Here is an 18,015-nt window from a genome sequence, read left to right as displayed (position 1 = left end):
TTTCCTTCCATTCACCTTCAATACCTAGGCTCCTCAAATCAGCCCTCACATTGCCCTCCCATCTACGCCTCGGTCTCCCCACAGGACATTTTCCTTCTAAGTGCCCTACCAGTACTCTGCGCGCTGCCCTGGCCTCATCCATTCGAGCTACGTGACCCGCCCATCGCAGCCTACGTGATTTAATAATACTGATTATGTCAGGGCTTGAATGGAGTTCGTGAGCCTCTTCGTTATGCAGTTTAGTGGGCCCCTACCACCACGGCACAGCGCATCCCCAGGTTGCGGATAGGAGATACGGCCTTCAGATATGAAGGGTAGCTGCGAATACAAAAAATAAGCAGCCGCGGACAGCCGGTGGGGAGCAGGCGATGGCGTGATGAACCATTCCTGCTTCTTCTTCTCTTACTATCAAATTTATTCATCAAGAATCAGCAACATTAATGGACATGGGTCCCTTTGAAGTAAGTGATTTACTTACGATATTTTTGATTGTGACTTTACTGCATAATTTCTCAAAACTACCAACTTGGCCGGTACCATTGTTTATAATTGGGTTCTTCAAATAGCCGAAAGTTTTCAGAAAGGGTCTGTAGATTGTTAAAACTACAACAGCAACACTCTGCAGCAACGATTCACTAGCACCTCCTTCTAGTTTCTGATCTACGCAGAAACTAGTTGTTTCGACATTTTCTAGTTTGTGGGCGAAACGTGGATAAAATCATTAATTTGGATAGTATTGAACGTGATGAAGTTTCTGTTCCCGGAAAGACGCCCCAGCGAGACATTAAATAACACGAGAAGATAAAGGCGTGTGGGGCCGACACGCCTTAGACTCCCTTCTGTCTAGCCGTAGCGTGGGCGACGGAGACGGAACGGACAATAACCGCAAGGCGTCGCTGTTTGCAGAGCGCGCTGTTTGCGCCTGCGCGGCGTGCTTGCTGCTCGCCTAGGCGAGGCGCGCGCGCTCTTGTTTGCTCGCGCCGCCGGCTATTGTGGCGCGGCAAACACGCCGTTATTTGCGCGCGCGCCTCCTGCGTCTTAAGTTTTGGTCGTGCCTCTTACTGGCCGGCCCGACGCCTAATCCGTCTTTAATATAAACCATCTCCTGCAGCGGTGTAATCCGCCTACCACTCAGCGCAGACTATATTAAACGCCGCGTAACTCCAACTAAGTGGTTTTATTTTTTTCTAGCAATATCATTTTTATCTCGACCACTTTCCACCAGTTATACGGGGTGATCAAAAAGTCAGTATAAATTTGAAAACTTAATAAACCAGGGAATAATGTAGATAGAGAGGTATAAATTAACACACATGCTTGGAATAACACGGGGTTTTGTTGTTAGTGTTGTGGTCTTTAGTCCTGAGCTTGGTTTAATGCAGCTCTCCTTGCTACTCCACCCTGTGCAAGCTTCTTCATCTCCCAGTACTTACTGCAACCTACATCCTTCTGAATCTGCTTAGTGTATTCATCTCTTTGTCTCCCTCTACGATTTTTACCCTCCACGCTTCAAAAATGGCTCTGAGCACTATGGGACTTAACATCTTAGGTCATCAGTCCTCTAGAACTTAGAACTACTTAAACCTAACTAACCTAAGGACATCACACACATCCATGCCTGAGGCAGGATTCGCAATTCCGGACTGCAGCGCCTAGAACCGCACGGCCACCGCGGCCGGCCTCCACGCTTCCCTCCAATACTAAATTGGTGATCCCTCGATGCCTCAGAACATGTCCTACCAACCGATCCCTTCTTCTAGTCAAGTTGTGCCACAATCGTCTCTTCTCCCCAATCCTATTCAATACTTCCTCATTATTTATGCGATCTACCCATCTAATCTTCAGCATTCTTCTGTAGCACCACATTTCGAAAGCTTCTATTCTCTTCTTGTCCAAACTATTTATCGTCCATGTTTCACTTCCATACATGGCTACACTCCATACAAATACTTTCAGAAACGACTTCCTGACACTTAAACCTATACTCGCCGACAAAACTCTACCATCTGGTGAACAAGATGTATGAGACAGGCGAAATACCCTCAGACTTCAAGAAGAATATAATAATTCCAATCCCAAAGAAAGCAGGTGTTGACAGACGTGAAAATTACCGAACTATCAGCTTAATAAGTCACGGCTACAAAATACTAACACGAATTCTTTACAGACGAATGGAAAAACTAGTAGAAGCCGACCATGGGGAAGATCAGATAGGATTCCGTAGAAATATTGGAACACATGAGGCAATACTGACCCTACGACTTATCTTTGAAGCTAGATTAAGGAAAGGCAAACCTACGTTCCTAGCATTTGTAGACTTAGAGAAAGCTTTTGACAATGTTGACTGGAATGCTCTCTTTCAAATTCTGAAGGTGGCAGGGGTAAAATACAGGGAACGAAAAGCTATTTACAATTTGTACAGAAACCAGATGGCAGTTATAAGAGTCGAGGGACATCAAAGGGAAGCAGTTGTTGGGAAGGGAGTGAGACAGGGTTGTAGCCTCTCCCCGATGTTGTTCAATCTGTATATTGAGCAAGCAGTAAAGGAAACAAAAGAAAAATTCGGAGTAGGTATTAAAATCCATGGAGAAGAAATCTAAACTTTGAGGTTCGCCGATGACATAGTAATTCTGTCAGAGACAGCAAAGGACTTGGAAGAGCAGTTGAACGGAATGGATAGTGTCTTGAAAGGAGGATATAAGATAAACATCAACCAAAGCAACACAAGGATAATGGAATGTAGTCAAATTAAGTCGGGTGATGCTGAGGGAATGAGACACTTAAAGTAGTAAAGGAGTTTTGCTATTTGGGGAGCAACATAACCGATGATTGTCCAAGTAGAGAGGATATAAAATGTAGACTGGCAATGGCAAGAAAAGCATTTCTGAAGATGAGAAATTTCTTAATTTATTAGAACCAAAAAAAAAAAAAAAAAAAACACAATTCACAAAATGTCCGACAGGTGCGCGTCGTTTGGTGATGGTGGTGTGCTCAGCCGCCACTTTCGTCATGCTTGGCCTCCCAGGTCCCCAGACCTCAGTCTGTTCGATTAATGGCTTTGGGGTTGCCTGAAGTCGCAAGTGTATCGTGATCGACCGACATCTCTAGGGATGCTGAAAGACAACATACGACGCCAATGCCCCACCATAACTCCGGACATGCTTTACAGTGCTGTTCACAACATTATTCCTAGACTACAGCTATGATGGACATATTGAGCATTTCCTCTAAAGAACAACATCTTCGCTTTGTCTTACTTTGTTATGCTAATTATTACTATTCTGATCAGATGAAGCGCCATCTGTCGGACATTAATTGAACTTTTGTATTTTTTTGGTTCTAATAAAACCTCATGTCATTCAAAGCATGGGTTTCAATTTGTACCTCTCTATCTACATTATTCTGTGATTTATTCAGTTTTCAAATTTATACTGACTTTTTGGTCACCCGGTACATGTACAAGGTGCATTCAGGTTCTAAGGCCTCCGATTTTTTTTTTAATTAACTACTCACCCGAAATCGATGAAACTGGCGTTACTTCTCGACGTAATCGCCCTGCAGACGTACACATTTTTCACAACGCTGACACCATGATTCCATGGCAGCGGTGATGGCTTCTTTAGGAGTCTGTTTTGACCACTGGAAAATCACTGAGGCAATAGCAGCACGGCTGGTGAATGTGAGGCCACGGAGAGTGTCTTTCATTGTTGGAAAAAGCCAAAAGTCACTAGGAGCCAGGTCAGGTGCGTAGGGAGCATGAGGAATCACTTTAAAGTTGTTATCACGAAGAAACTGTTGCGTAACGTTAGCTCGATGTGCGGGTGCATTGTCTTGGTAAAACAGCACACGCGCAGCCCTTCCTGGACCTTTTTGTTGCAGTGCAGGAAGGAATTTGTGCTTCAAAACATTTTCGTAGGACGCACCTGTTACCGTAGCGCCCTTTGGAACGCAATGGGTAAGGATTACGCCCTCGCTGTCCCAGAACATGGACACCATCATTTTTTCAGCACTGGCGGTTACCCGAAATTTTTTGGTGGCGGTGAATCTGTGTGCTTCCATTGAGCTGACTGGCGCTTTGCTTCTGGATTGAAAAATGGCATCCACGTCTCATCCATTGTCACAACCGACGAAAAGAAAGACCCATTCATGCTGTCGTTGCTCGTCAACATTGCTTGGCAACATGCCACACGGGCAGCCATGTGGTCGTCCATCAGCATTCGTGGCACCCACCTGGATGACACTTTTCGCATTTTCAGGTTGTCATGCGGGATTGTGTGCACAGAACCCACAGAAATGCCAACTCTGAAGGCGATCTGTTCAACAGTCATTCGGCGGTCCCCCAAAACAATTCTCTCCACTTTCTCAATCATGTCGTCAGACCGGCTTGTGCGAGCCCCAGGTTGTTTCAGTTTGTTGTCACACGATGTTCTGCCTTCATTAAACTGTCGCACCCATGAACGCACTTTCGACACATCCATAACTCCATCACCACATGTCTCCTTCAACTGTCGATGAATTTCAATTGGTTTCACACCACGCAAATTCAGGAAACAAATGATTGCACGCTGTTCAAGTAAGGAAAACGTCGCCATTTTAAATATTTAAAACAGTTCTCATTCTCGCCGCTGGCGGTAAAATTCCATCTGCCGTACAGTGCTGCCATCTCTGGGATGTATTGACAATGAACGCGGCCTCATTTTAAAACAATGCGGATGTTTCTATCTCTTTCCAATCCGGAGAAAAAAAATCGGAGGCCTTAGAACTTGAATGCATCTCGTAGTAGTTGCGGAGTAGCCGCTCAGCCCGTTCACGAGCATCGGTGTGCAATCTACGACACTGCCACTGGAAGAAAAATTCAGGTCAGATGAAAATATGTAGTACCAGCCACTTTTCCAAGTCTCAGACATCTATGATGAAAATACGCAGACTGAAGCGAAGAATTAAGGCCGGGAATCGAACCCAGATCGTCGGGTCATGAGGCAGATGCGCTAACCTCTGTGCCATCCTGGCACAGTGGGTTTGCGGAACTGTACAGACGTCCCTAGCACGCCTCGCTCCTCAGTCCAAATTCTCATTAATGCCTCACAACACTTGGTATACCCATACGCTCAAACAGCATTGCAGAGGCTCTCCAACCATATTACAATATCACCTCATCATCAAATGAAACAGGGAAATTCCAAGAATGCTGAGGTGTGAATGGGAATTTGGATTGAGGAGTGAGGCGTGCTAGAGTATTCTGGGCAGTTGCGCGAAGCCATTGCGCCAGGATGGCCTAGTGTTTAGCGCAACTGCCTAGCGAGGAGGAGTCCAGGGTTCGATTCCCAGACTTGGCACAAATTTTCATTCGTCGCTTCAGTCTGCTCAGGTACATATTGAAGTCTAGAGACTTGATAAGGTCTCAGCAACCATCTACTTCAATTTGGTTGAAGCATCTATGCCTGAGTGACATCGAAAATTTGATTGGAATGAAGTCTTCAAAGGAAGCACCTCAAGCAAAATAATCCAGAAACATATGTCCCCAGTATGCGAATACCGATTATTTTTGAGAGATGTATATGAGACCTGAAGATGGACTAATGAGTTCCCTAAACTGGTAATGAAAATGAAATAAAATAACTTCTCAATTTGCACAGCTGTTTGCCGGATTTCATAGTTAAAAGCTTGACAGAGCGTTGGCCCATTTTTGGAACGCAATACGGCGGCTTGGCACGGATTTTAGGAGTCCTTGGTAGGATTCAGTAGGTATCACTCTCACCAGACGTCCACACATGGGTCACACAATTCACGTATATTGGAAGCCGGTGGTTTGTCGGTACAGAGTTACAAACCTACAGTGCCCTATGTGTGTTCCATCGAGTTCAGCTCAAGTAAACTTGGTGACCGAGACATCAACACAAGTTCCTTATTGCGCTCCGCAGTCAATCTACACTCATGCTCATAAATTAAGGATAACTGCTGAATGTGGTGCCACACAACGTGACACTACACTAAACTGGCGCTCATAGCATAGCCACGTAGGGAACACACACGACACAGGTCTGCTACGAAACGCAACTGTTTCCTACACATGTACCCCGACATCAATATGGGATATGATCACCATGCACACCTGGATAGGGCACACAACGGGTTGGCATACTCTGGATCAGGTGGTCAAGCAGCTGTTGTGGTATAGCCTCCCATTCTTGAACCAGTGCCCGTTGGCATTTCAAAGTACTCCTCCACATGGTAACTCGGTGGGGCCATGCGTTATCATCCATCAGGGGGAAGGTGGGACCCACTGCACCCCTGAAAAGGCGGACATACTGGTGCAAAATGACGTCCAGATACACCTGACCTGTTACAGTTCCTCTGTCAAAGACATGCATTGGTGTATGTGCACAAATCGTTAATCCCACCCCACACCATCAAACCAGGATCTCCACACAGGTCCCTTTCAAGGACATTAAGGGGTTGGTATCTGGTTCCTGGTTCTCGCCAAATGAAAACCCAGCAATGGTCACAGTTCAGACTATACCTGGACTCGTCCGTGAACATAACCTCGGACCACTGATCCAATTACCAACTCCAACTGTGAAATGCAGTGGAATGCACCTTGCAGGTCTCCGGGCGAGTAAACCATGTCTGTTCAGTCGTCTGCAGACTGTGTGTATCGAGACAACTGGTCCAGTGGCTGCGGTAAGGTCCCGAGCAAGGCTACCTGCAGTACTACGTGGCCATCTGAGGGCACTGATGGTGAGATATCGGTCTTCTTGTGGTGTTTTACACTGTGGCGCCTGGACACGTTTCCTGTTTGCTGGAATCGTTGCCACAATCTTGAGATCACACTTTGTGGCACACGGAGGGCCCGTGCTACGACCTGCTGTGTTCGACCAGCCTCCAGTCGCCCTAGTATTCTACCCCTCATAAAATCATTAATATATGTTCTTTGAGCCATTTTCAACACACAGTCACCAGTAGCACGTCTGAAAACGTCTGCACGCTTACTCGCTGCACCGTACTCTGGCATGCCCCAACACACCTCTGCGGATGTGGATTGCTGCCAGCGCCACCGTGCGACGACCGCAGGTCAAATGCACCGCATGGACATACTCAGAGGTGATTTAAACCCACAAACCGCCCACCAGAGCGTTGTTTCACCAAGTATCAGCATTATCCTAAATTTATGAGCATGAGTGTAGTACGTTTCTGGCTGGAAGATGACATCGACATTGGGGAAGACGACAAACAAAAATTATGTAGTTGGTAATGTTCAAGTATTCCACAGTTGTCATGGCGCCTTCGATTCATTATATCAGGCGACATGTTTCATTTATGTACCGCCAGTTCTCACTGATCCCCTGCATATGTAATCGTAAAGGACATGGGGTGGTTTGCAGTGGAACCCCATGATCAAATATGTACACTGAATGATGTGCTCTGGAACTCTTGTTCGTGAGCCAATACTGTACTTTGCCGTCAAATCATCCAGAGTACCGCATCTTTTCTGCATTACAGAGAGGGCAATCCTCCGACCTCCATATTCTGTGATGAGGCATGGATACCCTACACATTCCCGCCTATTCGTGGTTTCATTGTCGTTCAGTCAGTTTACATCGATGTTCACAACAGTATCGCGCGAACAGCCGACCATGTTTTTCTTTTCTAAGATGTTCTTTTTTAGGTCATAATAATCTGCCCTCTTATAAAGGAGATAACTGGCATAAGCAGTCGATGAAGATGGGCTATGAATCGTGCTGGATAGCTTGGTGGCTATGAGTATTTCCTGTGAAAGGCGCGATCCTGAGTTGGAGTTGACCGGTGTCACACTTGTGTGGGCCTCCTGCTCTCATTTCTGATTCAGTCTTTCACGGGATTAAAGTCGAGTTTATTTGAGTTCTTGTTATTTGATATCAGTTTTATTTACAAACACATAACGAGCTATTACTAGACTAATGTGAATTGGTGTGGCGTTTATGCCGCATCCCTGCCCATCATTATTACAATTTTGTTGCCATATTTTAAAGCACAATACAGGAAGATTTTACTACAGGAGGCTAGCGACTAGCCAGGATCAGAAAGCAGGCACGTCGGACGACGCGTGAGAACTGCTAGGAGAACAAGGGCCATATCGTACTGGAGCAGAGAGAGAGACAGTGGGGATTCAGCTAACACCATGGACGTCGAGAAGCGAATCTTTTATTATTTATATTTACTGTTGAGATATTAATAAAATTGTTCAAATGGCTCTGAGCACTATGAGACTTAACATCTGAGGTCATCAGCCCCTAGAACGTAACACTACTTAAACCTAACTAACCTAAGGACATCACACACATCCATGCCCGAGGCAGAATTCTAACCTGCAACCGTAGCGGTCGTGCGGTTCCAGACTGAAGCGCCTAGAACCACTCGGGCACAAAGGCCGGCCTAGATGCTAATACAAAACTCCAGCCGTGCTGATGACTTACACTGAGAACATGTTAATAATAAATTCAACATCGCTCAATTCATCAGTAAACAATAATTGCAAATTTTAGTTACTGTCAACGCCTATTGAAGGAAAGGATGGACGAATCACATGTGCGCCCTGAGAGGGCAGGCGCCCAACTCCTAAGATAAATCACGACTGGTCTACCACCACTTTTCGAGGAGATAATACATGAATCCGTGTATAAAATCTGATCTGGCATAAAGACAGAACAGTTTACTGGAAACTGTTAATCCATGGCAGTCTTTGATCGGTTTTCGAGGTGGCAACGCACGAACTAGTGTGTTATGTGCAGCTCCACGGTGGGCGGGAATTAATGATCAATGATTGGGAATCTGCTAATTTTGCCATTGGTGAAATAAAACAAAATCAAGCGGTGTCCAAACATTTCACGGTTCTCATTACACTAACCACATGCCACATTAATACGCACTGTTTATTGCACAGCCGGCCGAAGTGGCCGTGCGGTTAAAGGCGCTGCAGTCTGGAACCGCAAGACCGCTACGGTCGCAGGTTCGAATCCTGCCTTGGGCATGGATGTTTGTGATGTCCTTAGGTTAGTTAGGTTTAACTAGTTCTAAGTTCTAGGGGACTAATGACCTCAGCAGTTGAGTCCCATAGTGCTCAGAGCCATTTGAACCATTTTTTTTTATTGCACAAGCGTTCGAACTCTCGATCGACGAGAAGAATCCAACTGGGGCAACGTCTACAGTACGCGAGGTAAGCAAATTTCCTAAAATTCAGTTACGAAAAGTTGGGGCGGACGCACTGAACTTTCATATGTAAGTCACACATAGGATCATTGGTCTGGAACCGCGCGACCGCTACGGTCGAAGGTTCGAATCCTGCCTCGGGCATGGATGTGTGTGATGTCCTTAGGTTAGTTAGGTTTAAGTAGTTCTAAGTTCTAGGGGACTGATGACCTAAGAAGTTAAGTCCCATACTGCTCAGAGCCACTTGAACCATTTTTTTAGGATCATTGTGCGACCCCGAGTACATATTGTGGCAGAGGATATTTCGAACATTCATTCGCCATCTCTGCTGTGTTAATGTTAGGGTTCTTCCGTTGATTTCATCTTCTCACTTTCTTCTTGCATTCAGTATAACATCGCTTCGTGTGGTACATTAGACAGCAAGCTACTGTGCGCCGTAAGTCCTGTTGTCCACGCTGGTGGAAAGAGAGGAATTTACGACTGGCTTTCTCTTTCGGAATCTACCAGGCTGAGTGAGTGGGATGAAGAGGCAGGCGTCATCTGGTTGGGCCACTTACTGGGACGCTGTGGAGCCAACCTCTGTCAGAAAATGGCAGCGGGTGTCACTCTCAACACGGTATGCAGACTTTCCAGAGGGCGCTTCTCTCTTTAGAAAGGGAGAGTGAACAATGCAGAGGAACAGTCTGGGTAATAAAACAGGGCGACCGGAGCAGTTCAGCCGGCCAAAAGGATGCCAGAAAACGTTGCTCACGTTTGTAATGCTCAGGACAGGTTCCGGTCCATCAAATGCAGTCGACATTCCAGCCCTGGCCAGCCTTTCAGGTCGTTCCACTACTTCCTCAGGCATAGGATAAATTGATACTGCTAGTGCACCTTGGTTTACAAGTTCTAGATTGTGCTCTGACGATGCCAGTAGCCTAAATGACGCAATAAATAGAGATATATGTTAAGACATCGAGTGGCAACGGCATTGCCGCAGTAGATACACCGGTTCCCGTGAGATCGCCGAATTTACGCGCTGTCGGGCGTGGTCGGCACTGGGTGACCATCCAGCCGCCAATCGCTGTTGCCGTTTTTCGGGGTGCACTCAGCCACGTGACGCCACTTGAGGAGCTACTCGACCGAATAGTAGCGGCTTCGGTCAAGAATGCCATCATAACGACCGGGAGAGCGGTGTGCTGACCCACGCCCCTCCTATCCGCATCCTCCACTGAGGACGACACGGCGGTCGGATGGTCCCGGTAGGCCACTCGTGGCCTGAAGGCGGAGCGCTTAAGACATCGAGACGGTCTGATTTACGAAATATTCACAGTTATGGCCGAGTCATAAAGGAACTTTATTTACTTTTTTAACGAGTTTCGATAAACCGTGTTCGGTATTTCGGTCATCCTTTTTTGCGTCGCGGTGATCTGCTCCTCGACTCAGCCATCGTGTAGTAATCGGCCAATCAGCGTGCTTTGTCATTTTAGCCACTCGTTCACGAGACGTCGCTTCTCAATCGGTACCAGCACCCCCTACGTCCCCCAGAGGGTCCGCGTACATTGGTACCCCCGCCTCTGGCAGCCACCGCTGGCAAATTACTTACCTCGCGGCCGCGGTCGGCCGTACGCCGCGCGGTATCGAAATCCTTTCAGAGCGGGCGCTGCGGTCCCACTGTGGACGTGCCCCGGACCGCACACACTGGAATCGATTTCCGCCCCGCAGCAACGAGGGAGCGGATCACGTGCTCTGCCGACCGCAGCCTGCTCGTCCTCCGGAGCGGCAAAGGCGAACACTCGCTTTGCAGGCCGGATAATACGAGGGCCTCCGACGTGCTCCCAGCTCCGGAGAGGAGCCTCGCTGCCTTTGAGGAGGCCAGATAAGGCAGCAGGCAAAGCGCTGATCCAGCCCCTCTTCCCGCGGCATCTTGCGTGCCAGAACACGACGTATCCTTAAGACAACAACCGGGGGTCTTGCGCTTCAAGTACCACAGTTGATAGATAACTAGTAAACACTTCTTCATCTGGAAATATTCATTCAAACTAGCCAGACGTCACTGGCTTACCGGTGGCAATCGCTCAAAAGGCCGCTGGACCTGATGGGATACCAGTTCGATTTTACACAGAGTACGCGAAGGAACTTGCCCCACTTCTTGCAGCCGTGTACCGTAGGTCTCTAGAAGAGCGTAGCGTTCCAAAGGGCACACGTCTTCCTCGTTTTCAAGAAGGGACGTCGAACAGATGTGCAGAACTCTAGACCTATATCTCTAACGTCGATTAGTTGCAGAATTTTGGAACACGTATTATGTTCGAGTATAATGACTTACCTGGAGACTAGAAATCTACTCTGTAGGAATCAGCATGGGTTTCGAAAAAGACGATCGTGTGAAACCCAGCTCGCGCTATTCGTTCACGAGACTCAGATGGCCATAGACACGGGTTCCCAGGTACATGTCGTGTTTCTTGACTTCCGCAAGGCGTTCGATACAGCTCCCCACAGTTGTTTAATGAACAAAATAAGAGCATATGGAACATCAGACCAATTGTGTGATTGGATTGAAGAGTTTCTAGATAACAGAATGCAGCATGTTGTTCTCAATGGAGAGAAGTCTTCCGAAGTAAGAGTGATTTTAGGTGTACCGCAGGGGAGTGTCGTAGGACCGTTGATATTCACAATATACATAAATGACCTTGTACACTCCTGGAAATTGAAATAAGAACACCGTGAATTCATTGTCCCAGGAAGGGGAAACTTTATTGACACATTCCTGGGGTCAGATACATCACATGATCACACTGACAGAACCACAGGCACATAGACACAGGCAACAGAGCATGCACAATGTCGGCACTAGTACAGTGTATATCCACCTTTCGCAGCAATGCAGGCTGCTATTCTCCCATGGAGACGATCGTAGAGATGCTGGATGTAGTCCTGTGGAACGGCTTGCCATGCCATTTCCACCTGGCGCCTCAGTTGGACCAGCGTTCGTGCTGGACGTGCAGACCGCGTGAGACGACGCTTCATCCAGTCCCAAACATGCTCGATGGGGGACAGATCCGGAGATCTTGCTGGCCAGGGTAGTTGACTTACACCATCTAGAGCACGTTGGGTGGCACGGGATACATGCGGACGTGCATTGTCCTTGGAACAGCAAGTTCCCTTGCCGGTCTAGGAATGGTAGAACGATGGCTTCGATGACGGTTTGGATGTACCGTGCACTATTCAGTGTCCCCTCGACGATCACCAGTGGTGTACGGCCAGTGTAGGAGATCGCTCCCCACACCATGATGCCGGGTGTTGGCCCTGTGTGCCTCGGTCGTATGCAGTACTGATTGTGGCGCTCACCTGCACGGCGCCAAACACGCATACGACCATCACTGGCACCAAGGCAGAAGCGACTCTCATCGCTGAAGACGACACGTCTCCATTCGTCCCTCCATTCACGCCTGTCGCGACACCACTGGAGGCGGGCTGCGCGATGTTGGGGCGTGAGCGGAAGACGGCCTAACGGTGTGCGGGACCGTAGCCCAGCTTCATGGAGACGGTTGCGAATGGTCCTCGCCGATACCCCGGGAGCAACAGTGTCCCTAATTTGCTGGGAAGTGGCGGTGCGGTCCCCTACGGCACTGCGTAGGATCCTACGGTCTTGGCGTGCATCCGTGCGTCGCTGCGGTCCGGTCCCAGGTCGACGGGCACGTGCACCTTCCGCCGACCACTGGCGACAACATCGATGTACTGTGGAGACCTCACGCCCCACGTGTTGAGCAATTCGGCGGTACGTCCAACCGGCCTCCCGCATGCCCACTATACGGCCTCGCTCAAAGTCCGTCAACTGCACATACGGTTCACGTCCACGCTGTCGCGGCATGCTACCAGTGTTAAAGACTGCGATGGAGCTCCGTATGCCACGGCAAACTGGCTGACACTGACGGCGGCGGTGCACAAATGCTGCGCAGCTAGCGCCATTCGACGGCCAACACCGCGGTTCCTGGTGTGTCCGCTGTGCCGTGCGTGTGATCATTGCTTGTACAGCCCTCTCGCAGTATCCGGAGCAAGTATGGTGGGTCTGACACACCGGTGTCAATGTGTTCTTTTTTCCATTTCCAGGAGTGTAGATAACATCGGAAGTTCACTGAGGCTTTTGGCGGATGATGCTGTGGTATATCGAGAGGTTGTAACAATGGAAAATTGTACTGAAATGCAGGAGGATCTGCAGCGAATTGACGCATGGTGCAGGGAATGGCAATTGAATCTCAATGTAGACAAGTGTAATGTGCTGCGAATACATAGAAAGGAAGATCCCTTATCATTTAGCTACAATATAGCAGGTCAGCAACTGGAAGCACTTAATTCCATAAATTATCTGGGAGTACGCATTAGGAGTGATTTAAAATGGAATGATCATATAAAGTTGATCGTCGGTAAAGCAGATGCCAGATTGAGATTACTTGGAAGAATCCTAAGGAAATGTAATCCGAAAACAAAGGAAGTAGTAGGTTACAGTACACTTCTTCGCCCATTGAATACTGCTCACCTGTGTGGGATCCGTACCAGATAGGGTTGATAGAAGAGATAGAGAAGATCCAACGGAGAACAGCGCGCTTCGTTACACGATCATTTAGTAATCGCGAAAGCGTTACGGAGATGATAGATAAATTCCAGTGGAAGACTCTGCAGGAGAGACGCTCAGTAGCTCGGTACGGGTTTTTGTTGACGAACATACCTTCACCGAGGAGTCAAGCAGTATATTGCTCCCTCCTACGTATATCTCGCGAAGAGACCATGAGGATAAAATCAACGAGACTGGAATAGAAGGGTGAACCGATAGACAGCCAGAGCGAGAGCACCAGCAGCAGCGAGTACTGTTTGTATAAAGCGTTTTTGTACTTATTTGCTGCGCTTAGCTTTTAAATAGTTTTTCTGGGAAAACCTAGCGTAGTTTTCGCGTCTCGTATTTCAGTGAGTGTTTCTTGATTATCAGAGTAGCTCATCAGAAGATTATCTTGGGAATTTGTCACCGTATAGAGTAGGGTAAACATAGTCATGTGTAGGGACTGTGGTTGTTGTGAGCGGACGCAAGGAGAATTGGCCACTCTTCGGGGGCAGGTGGAGGCTTTGTCTGTTAGGCTCATTGAGCTCGAGGCGCAGGCGTCGGCTCGTAGTGGCGTTGGGGCAACTGTGGTGAGACCTATGCCTACTTCGGCGGCCTTGGAATCACGTGGAACCTCTGATGTCGCTGCGTCTTCCGGCAGTGAGCATCTTGCCGGTCAGCCATCACTCCAGGGTGAATGGCGGACAGTGGTGGGCTCGCGCGTGCCTGGCTGAAAGGCGAAGGTGGGATCTGGCCGCGTGGCAGCTGCCTTACCCCTTTCCAACAGGTACGGGGTGCTTCCTAGTGGTGATGACATCGTTTCCGAGCCACCACAGGATGCCTCGCCTGTTGGGCCAGTGGCCGATTCTCCGGCAAGGTCCCGACAGTCACAGAGGGCGGGCCTATTAGTTATAGGGAGCTCCAACGTTAGGCGGGTTATGGAGCCCCTCAGGAAAATAGCGGGTAGGTCGGGGAAGAATACCAGTGTGCACTCGGTGTGCTTGCCGGGGGGTCTCGTCCGTAATGTGGAGGAGGCCCTTCCGGCAGCTATTGAACGCACTGGGTGTGACCGGCTGCAGATAGTAGCACATGTCGGAACGAATGACGCCTGCCGCTTGGGTTCTGAGGCCATCCTTGGTTCCTTCCGGCGGCTGGCTGATTTGGTGAAGACAACCAGCATCGCACGCGGAGTGCAAGCTGAGCTTAATATCTGCAGCATAGTGCCCAGAGTCGATCGCGGTCCTCTGGTTTGGAGCCGTGTGGAGGGTCTAAACCAGAGGCTCAGACGACTCTGCGACTATAATGGTTGCAAATTCATCGACCTCCGTTATTGGGTGGAGAACTGTAGGGCCCCCCTAGACAGGTCAGGCGTGCACTACACACCGGAAGCAGCTACTAGGGTAGCAGAGTACGTGTGGCGTGCACACGGGGGTTTTTTAGGTTAGAGGGACCCCCCCCTTGGGCGAAACGATAAAATACCTGACGGCTTACCAGAGAGGACATTATCATCGTTGATAAAGAACGTCCGTCCTCAGAGACCAAAAACAGGAAAAGTTAACGTAATGTTGGTAAACTGCAGGAGTATCCAGGGCAAGGTTCCTGAATTAGTATCTCTTATTGAAGGAAATAGTGCGCATATAGTATTAGGAACGGAAAGTTGGTTAAAACCGGAAGTGAACAGTAACGAAATCCTAGACACAGAATGGAATATATACCGCAAGGATAGGATAAACGCCAATGGTGGAGGAGTATTTATAGCAGTAAAGAATTCAATAATATCCAGTGAAGTTATTAGCGAATGCGAATGTGAAATAATCTGGGTTAAGTTAAGTATCAAAGGTGGGTCAGATATGATAGTCGGATGCTTCTATAGACCACCTGCATCAGCAACCGTAGTAGTTGAGCGCCTCAGAGAGAACCTGCAGAACGTCGTGAACAAGTTTCGCGATCATACTATTGTAATAGGGGGAGACTTCAATCTACCAGGTATAGAATGGGATAGTCACACAATCAGAACTGGAGCCAGGGACAGAGACTCTTGTGACATTATCCTGACTGCCTTGTCCGAGAATTACTTCGAGCAGATAGTTAGAGAACCAACTCGTGAAGCTAACGTTTTAGACCTCATAGCAACAAATAGACCGGAACTTTTCGACTCCGTGAATGTAGAAGAGGGTATCAGTGATCATAAGTCAGTGGTTGCATCAATGACTACAAGTGTAATAAGAAATGCCAAGAAAGGAAGGAAAATATATTTGCTTAACAAGAGTGATAGGGCACAAATCGCAGAATATCTGAGTGACCACGATCAAACGTTCATTTCTGAGGAAGAGGATGTGGAACAAAAATGGAAAAAATTCAGAAACATCGTCCAGTACGCCTTAGATAAGTTCGTACCGACTAAGGTCCAAAGCGAGGGGAAAGATCCACCGTGGTATAACAATCATGTACGAAAGGTACTACGGAAACAAAGAAAGCATCATAGGTTTAAGAGTAGTCGAATCATAGCTGATAAGGAAAAGCTGAACGAAGCGAAAAAGAGCGTAAAGAGAGCAATGAGAGAAGCATTCAACGAATTCGAACATAAAACAGTGGCAAACAATCTAAACAAGAACCCTAAAAAGTTTTGGTCATATGTAAAATCGGTAAGCGGATCTAAATCCCCTATTCAGTCACTCGTTGACCACGATGGCACCGAAACAGAGGACGACCGAAGAAAGGCAGAAATACTGAATTCAGTGTTCCGAAACTGTTTCACTGCGGAAAATCGTAACACGGTCCCTGACTTCAGCCGTCGCACGGACGCCAAAATGGAAAATATTGAAATAAACGATATCGGAATTGAAAAACAACTGCTATCACTTAGTAGCGGAAAAGCATCCGGACCAGACGAGATACCCTTAAGATTCTACAGTGATTATGCTAAAGAACTTGCCCCCTTTCTATCAGCAATTTATCGTAGATCGCTGGAAGAACGTAAAGTACCTAGCGACTGGAAGAAAGCGCAGGTCGTTCCCATTTTCAAGAAGGGTCATAAATCAGATGCGAATAATTATAGGCCTATTTCGCTTACGTCAATCTGTTGTAGAATAATGGAACATGTTTTGTGTTCTCGTATTATGACGTTCTTAGATAATACAAATCTCCTTCATCATAACCCACATGGATTCCGCAAACAGAGATCATGTGAAACTCAGCTCGCCCTATTTGCCCAAGAAATTCACAGTGCCGTAGACACTGGCGAGCAGATTGATGCCGTATTCCTGGACTTCAGGAAGGCATTTGATACGGTTCCGCACTTTTAGTGAAAAAAATACGAGCTTACGGAATATCGGACCAGGTTTGTGATTGGATTCAGGATTTCCTAGAAGAAAGAACACAACATGTCATTCTTAACGGTTCAAAATCTGCAGATGTAGAGGTAATTTCGGGAGTACCGCAGGGAAGCGTGATAGGACCTTTATTGTTTACAATATACATAAATGACTTAGTTGACAACATCGGTAGCTCCGTGAGGCTATTTGCAGATGACACGGTTGTCTACAAGAAAGTAGCAACATCAGAAGACTCGTACGTACTCCAGGAGGACCTGCAGAGGATTAATGCATGGTGCGACAGCTGGCAGCTTTCCCTAAACGTAGATAAATGTAATATAATGCGCATACACAGGGGCAGAAATCCATTCCAGTACGATTATGCCATAGGTGGTAAATCATTGGAAGCGGTAACGACCGTAAAATACTTAGGAGTTACTATCCGGAGCGATCTGAAGTGGAATGATCACATAAAACAAATAGTGGGAAAAGCAGGCGCCAGGTTGAGATTCATAGGAAGAATTCTAAGAAAATGTGACTCATCGACGAAAGAAGTAGCTTACAAAACGCTTGTTCGTCCGATTCTTGAGTATTGCTCATCAGTATGGGACCCTTACCAGGTTGGATTAATAGAAGAGATAGACATGATCCAGCGAAAAGCAGCGCGATTCGTCATGGGGACATTTAGTCAGCGCGAGAGCGTTACGGAGATGCTGAACAAGCTCCAGTGGCGGACACTTCAAGAAAGGCGTTACGCAATACGGAGAGGTTTATTATCGAAATTACGAGAGAGCACATTCCGGGAAGAGATAGGCAACATATTACTATTATTATGCAGTGCCTCAATGGATTCAACCTTAAAACCCAACGTTTCGTCCCCATCTGCGAAGGACATTTTCGAGGGCTATCGTAGCTATTTTGAATGTCCGATTCACACCCTGG

The sequence above is a fragment of the Schistocerca serialis genome, chromosome 2 (genome assembly GCF_023864345.2).
Source record: "Schistocerca serialis cubense isolate TAMUIC-IGC-003099 chromosome 2, iqSchSeri2.2, whole genome shotgun sequence".
Lineage (NCBI taxonomy): Eukaryota > Metazoa > Arthropoda > Insecta > Orthoptera > Acrididae > Schistocerca > Schistocerca serialis.
The sequence above is the reverse complement of the archived record's forward strand: the minus strand, read 5'-3'. Positions refer to the sequence as shown.